The sequence below is a fragment of the Phragmites australis genome, chromosome 2 (genome assembly GCF_958298935.1).
Source record: "Phragmites australis chromosome 2, lpPhrAust1.1, whole genome shotgun sequence".
Lineage (NCBI taxonomy): Eukaryota > Viridiplantae > Streptophyta > Magnoliopsida > Poales > Poaceae > Phragmites > Phragmites australis.
This window is the reverse complement of record NC_084922.1, coordinates 15,952,068-15,958,818: the sequence shown is the minus strand read 5'-3', so window position 1 is coordinate 15,958,818 and position 6,751 is coordinate 15,952,068. Positions and strand designations below refer to the sequence as shown.

The 6,751-nt window shown below is 44.9% G+C and overlaps 1 long non-coding RNA gene across 1 annotated transcript; it reads left to right on the top strand.

The window, feature by feature from the left end:
- Window positions 1–2,749: 2,749 nt before the first annotated feature.
- On the top strand, window positions 2,750–3,913 carry LOC133909904 (uncharacterized). Its single transcript, XR_009908457.1, has 2 exons — window positions 2,750–3,076; window positions 3,698–3,913. It is a non-coding gene; the product is annotated as an uncharacterized LOC133909904 (long non-coding RNA).
- Window positions 3,914–6,751: the final 2,838 nt, after the last annotated feature.

The following is a 6,751-nucleotide window of genomic DNA, read 5'->3' as shown; positions in this document are numbered from 1 at the left end:
AATTGAATTCAGATCTTTTGAATTCAAACCTCTCGCAAATCACAAAGCTTCAAGTTCAAATATTTTTTCCTAATTCAAATACCATTATTTGAATTAATGCCAAACTCAATTTCAATCCAACTTCATATATTCTTTTCAAATCAACTACAAATCCAAATTCTAATTCAAATAATCAAATCTTATCCAAATCCAAACTCATACAAATCCTTGTCAATTTCGTATTCAAAAACAAAATTCGAGTCGTTCAAGATATATTCAATTCATTCAAGTTCAATCGCTTCACAACCTCAATTCAATCCGATTCGAATCTTGTTTCAAGTTCCAATATCATATTTCAAATCATCATTCTCCAACATAATGACCATTTCAGATTCAAATACAATTTGAATTACCCAATCCAATTCAAATTCAAATTCATGTCATTCATTTGAATTGTCATACATCCTGTTACACATTCAAATACAATTATTGAATTTAGCTTCTCTCTCCCAAGATCTTATTCTCTCTCTCACTCTCTCCCATGATCCCATCTCTCTCATATCTTTTCACTCTCTCTCTCTCTCTCTCTACAGTAGGATGGTACTGTTCATCATGCTCCAAAACTCCACCGCCCAAACCAGCCGCCCCTTTCCTCCGTTCACACCACCTCCACTGATCTTTTCACGCGAAGTAGCAGAAGCCATTTTCTTCTCCTCTCTCTTCACACTCCGTGCAAAAGTGCTTACCCACGAGCATGCATCACACACACAAGCACAGCGCATAGTAGCAACCGTAGCTCCTCTGCTCCACTGAGCACCCCGCAGCCGAACGCTTAGCAGCAGCAGCAACGTAGCCTGTGCTGTTCCAACGCACTGCCTCCATGCATGCTATACTCGTGCTGTCGTCCCCGTCGAGTCGACGTGCGCACTACCGCTAACCTACACCATGCCGGCCCATGCTGTCCAGGCCGCCATCCCAGCTTGCGCAGCCGCCGAGTGCACCACTGTCGTGCGTGCTGACATCGTTGCATCCACGTGTCCTCCTGTGCCACCGTCCACTGCAACAGAAGCATGACCGCGCCACACGTGTACCGGAATCTGAAGGTTTGCCGAGTGTCCTATTCTTTGCCGAGTGTATTTTGTCGCGCACTCGGCAAACGACCCCCTACGCCGAGTGCTGCACGAAAGCACTCGGCAAATAATTAGGCACTCGGCAAATTCAAGAATATACACTCGGCAAAGAATAGCACTCGGCAAACTCAAGAAAATACACTCGGCAAAGTCGGGCACTCGTCAAACATCACGCCATGTGTCCCTCCGGAAGTAATCTGACGGCGCGTCCCTCCTTTGCCGAGTGTCGTCTAACGGACACTTGGCAAACATTTCTTATTTTATTTTTTTAGACACGAAAATGTTTTTCTCTTTTATTTTCTTTTTGTTTTCTTTTGTTCTCTTTTCTTTTCTTTCCCCCTCTCTTTCCATGTTAAAAATTGGTATTTTTCTGGATCCGTTTGCAATTTTTATGTCATTAAGTGCATTTCTAGGTTTTTAATGAATATAAGTCAAATTTGTATTGCAAGTACATGAAATAATGGAAAAAAAATGGGTAGAAAAATCATATTTATGTTGTTGAGTCTATTTTTAGGTCTTACCCAAGAAATGGAAAGAAATTTGAAACATCTGGGTGGCAACACTTGACCACCAACATGTAGCTTATTGGTTTTTTATTTCTAAAAAAAGCAAACGAAATCTGAAAAATATAAGACTTGCCATGGTGTCATGATATGATACGTAGAGGCTATGGTAAAAATTTGAGAAGGTTTCGCAAAAGTTGTCACGTACGATGCTTAGAAACCGAAGCATCTCCGAGGAAGGATCGTGGTTTCGAGATGGAACGGATCAGGTTTGAAGCTGAAGTGACGATTGAATCATCGTTTGACCTTGAAACTTATTCTACACTCAGCATACAACATAGCATATCCCATGTTAAAATTTGGTATTTTTTTGGATCCGTTTGCAATTTTTAATTCATTAAGTGCATTTCTAGGCTTTTAATGGATATAAGTCAAATTTGTACTGCAAGTGCATGAAATAATGGAAAAAAATGGGTAGAAAAATTATATTCATGTTGTTGCGTCTATTTTTAGGCCTTACTCAAGAGATGGAAAGAAATTTGAAACATCTGGGTGGCAACACTCGACCACCAACATGTAGCTTAACATGGTGTCAAAAAAATAAATAGATGAAAAGAAAAAAACATAAAACAAATAAAATAAAGAAAGAAAAAACATAGAAGTAAAGAAAAACTAAACAACACTTTTGAAAAAAAAACATTCTTAAAAAAATCAGTTTTTTACCGAGTGTCCGTGTTTTAACACTCGGCAAACAATGAAATAATTTTTTTCCCGTGACCGCGCCTTTTTTTTTATCGGCCGCGCCTTTTTTTTTCCCGGCTGCGCGTTATTCATTCGTTCCCCTCCCAATCCTTCGTCGATAGATTAGGGATTCACCCTTCCCCACACCTCCCGCCCCTCGCTTCCTATCTGCGACACCATCTTCCTCCCGTAGGCGCCGCGCTACCCCACAGCCAGGTCCTTCAGATCTAGCGGAGCACAGGGCAAGCGGCGGCAGGATCTGATGGACGTTGCCGTCGTTTCCCTCGTAGCAACCCTTCTCCACTCAACGCCCCCCTGCGATTCCCTCCACCCTGCCGGACGCATGCACCTCGCCTTTGAACACGACCATGCCTGAGGTATTACCCCTCCCCTCCTCTACATGTGCATATGGATTGGTGAATGAATTTCGGAAATCACATTTGTTGCACAATTTCTGCCTTCTGCGCGGTGGCCTGCGGAGACCCAATCTAGCATGACGACAGCCATCCGTGATGGCCTCCTCGTCTGCTATGTCGCACTCTGATAGCAACACGACGTTGTTCCCATGCTCTTCAAGGTTACATCCTTCCTCCCCTCCTCTGCTTGATTTGTTTGATTAGTACAATAATCTGCCTACCACCAACCTGTTCGTGAAAATACTCAGCACAGATGGACGAGATTTAAGACCTGCCCACCACATGTTCGATAGAATGCTTCTCTGAGGTACAAATTTTTTAATTACACCGCTTTAGCATTCAGTGCTTCTTAAATATTTTCAATATCATGCTCTGGAGACTGTAAAGTGTCATCTTGAACCTAAGAAATATGCTTTCAGGAGGAAATTTATTTATGTAAAGTCTATCTTACATTTGTATGAACTCATTGAAAACTTTCAGGTTCCAGCCTTGCAAGTTTCCTAGTCTTGCACAGCATATGCACTGTTATTTCTTTACCTTCTGAATCATAAAAATTCTAATTAATTGCTAGAGCTATCATGGTAAAGTTACACTATTTCCTTCACGTTTACTGACAATATATACACAGGAAACTTGAAGCTCTAGTTCAAGGGCATTGTTCTCTCGATAATGGAGCAAAGTCTTTTGTACCATACACTTTACATGACATGCTTGCACAAATACCTCGGAGATAATAATTTTTAATTTCCAATCTGCAAATGAGAATGATTTCTAGTGTAGATCATCGCAACTAATTACTAAAATTATGTCTCCTTGTCAATCTGTAGTTTACTGCATTTTCCTTATGCTATTTTACACAGGTTTCGTTGCTTGAAGTTGTACACATGTTTCAACAATTTTTACTCAGTTGGGTTTCCTTTCTTTTCAGATTTACATGTATGGAAGATCTCCTTGTAGCAGTTGTTAATGTCTAGAATGTACTGTATATGATCCTTTTCTAGTGCTCAAATGTGATACCCATCATGTCCTATGTAAGCTATGTAAACATGAATGTGCTATGTAAACATGAATGTGAAGTTGTATTTGTCAAAGTTGAATCTGGATGTGATGTATCTGCCTTGTCTAGTGAATTTCGAATTTATTATGTGATGGTATGAAATGCAGTGATATATATCTATATATATATATATATATATATTGTTTTGAATTGTAGCGATTTTTGGAAACGAAATCAAAATATATATATATAACCTTTGCCGAGTGTAAACACTCGGCAAAGAGTAAGGGTTTGCCGAGTGTATTACTTAGACACTCGGCAAACCGGCCGTTACGGCCCTGCTGCCGTTTAGTCGCTTTTTTTTGCCGAGTATCGGATTCGACTCTCGGCAAAGAGTTTGCCGAGTGCGCGATAGAAAACACTCGGCAAACGGCTGTTTGCCGGCACTGTGTATGCCGACAGCTGTTTGCCGAGTGTTACACTCGGCAAACACTTTGCCGAGTATTTTTAAGCCTTCGCCGTGTGCCCTAGGCACACGGCAAAGTACCAAAATCCGGTAGTGCACCTCGCACAGTGACACAGTGAGCACCCCCTTCCTCCCTCCTCCTTCTGCCATGGCGCCATCCCCCGTCGTCACTCAGTCGCACTCCACCGCGCCACCCTCACACTGCTGCCCGTGCGCGTCACACCGCTCATGACGCGTCGTCTTCCTCCCGCTGCCAGTTGTGCTCCGCCCGATCTCGAGCCATCGCGTCGCCGTCCCGTGCGCTACAACCGTGCGCTTAGCTACTGGCCCACACCATCACTACCCTGCCATGAGCGCAGTCGCGCCGCGCCACACTGTGCTGCGCCATCCCTTCGCGTCATCCCACACACTGCCACTGAGCCCGCCCGGCTCCGAGCCGTCGGCAAGCCCTGCCAACTGCTCAACCGAGAAGCCACCACCGAGCTCCCTCCTCTATGCTGCCGCGCCCACGTCGCTGTCCCAACCTCTGTGCCGCGCCATTGCGCCATAGCTCTACCCATCGCTAACTCCTCTGCGCCGCTGCTTGGCCATGCCGCGTCCTCCCATGAGCAGGTCATCCCGGTCTTTCCCAGCCGTCCTCGTCATGCTCTGCCCTTCCCCGCGTGCCATCCTGCCGCCTTCACCTCCTCTAAGCTATGCCTTCCTGCTGCCTTCACCTCCTCTAAGCCGCCACCGTCGCGCCACACCGCTCAGTCGCCCGACCCCAGCCTGCGTGCGTGCCGCTAGTGAGCCTCCTCCCCACTGGCTCTCCCTCATGCGCCGCCAGTCACCTCCTCCGACTCCCTCTCTCGCTCCCCCTCTGGTCTCTCGTGCCCTCTGTGAGCCACACGGGCAAAAGCCGGACAGCCTTATCCTCCCCATCAGCCCACCGGTCCATGGCCACGAGTCCATGGTCGACCACCCACCAAGCCACCCCCGGTTCTTGACCCGTGAGCCAAATACACCGCACAGTGGACCCGTGAACTTGGTCCACTGTGAACTCCCCTCGCAAATCTCCCTCCAGTTCACAGCACATAGACCAAGGTCTTGATATCTAGCATGCTAAGGATTGAATACATCTCTTCGGAGATGTTGTCTTGGAATACATCTCTTCGAAGATGTCGCTTCACTATTTAAATAGTTTAACTCATATGACATGATTCTTTGGTGATTATGGAACCCTTGATGTCGTGTGGGATATGACGGGTGATGTGTAAAATGGGTGAAAATTGTTTCTGGCATGAGGCAGGTAGAGTAATCCTCCGAAAGGATGATCTTGGGGGCTTGAGTTACCTGGTGGTCTTTATTGCCAATGAAGATGCCTGCCTCGGCCACATAAGGATCGAATCAATTGCTGCAAGAAGCTAAGCCACCCCAATGCAACTATACATCTTGAATGGGCAAGACTTGACTTTTCTTTCACCGGACCGAGTTGGACATCATACTAGGAGGTTGAGAGCAGCGCATGAACCAAGTGACTATCTAGCCCTTTGTTTAAATGTTTCTAGTGACAGCAAAAGCTGACTAGCATTAAATGCAAGGTCTCTGGTCTACTTGATGATCACGTAGAAAAGTTCGACAAGAAAGGTGGTTGAATTGTCTCAGTATGATTCGCTCCTCCGCTAGCTACAGTAGGAGGCTAAGCATATCGTGTGGGTACAGTGTACAACCTCTACAGAGTGTAAAACTATTCGAATAGCCGTGTCCACAGTCATAAACATGCGAAGCAAAGAACTCATTGATTAGACTCAAGGGTGTGTCTTAATGAGTGAGTGTGTGGACTAGATGTCTGAGTGATAAGGTTACTGTCTCAATCCGTCATGAGTTGTATGGTACTAGAGGTACACCAGATATGTGATAGGGACTGCGGAGTGAGGTGTAGCCCCTCCCAGGTCCGAAAAACCCAGATATACCTTATTACATTGTTTAAACTATTTCAAAAGTTATCAGTAGAGAATATATAATTGGATATCTACACAAAACTACTTTATGCTTAAAACTAAATCGTAAAGCCTTGTCCTTGCATCATCCTTTTATGCATCTATCCACCTCTTGAAGTAGTATAGGACTTGTTGAGTACCTTCCCTACTCAGTCTTGCTGCTTTCAGATTATTGGGATAGAGATCAAGCTCAACTCAGATGAAGTTAAAGAGAAGAAGTCTAAAGTCGCATCCGCACCCGAGTTGCTTGTGATATTGGGTTGCATCGTTTGTTTCGCTCCGCTACATTGTAGGCTCTTCTGCCTGGCTGGTCCGTCGTGGATCCTAGTCCACGAGACCATCTTTCACCCCTTTCAAGTAATTATTTTCCTCGTAGTATATATTTGATGATGTTCTGTTGAATTTTGTGTATCAGCTACTTGATTAGGGACCGATACAGGAGGCACAGAAGAACTCGAGGTCGGGGTCCTAACATCGAGCCCCCAGAAGCAAGGAGGAACATCGAGTGCCGCTTCCTTAAGCCTTTTTCAGCAAATCCCG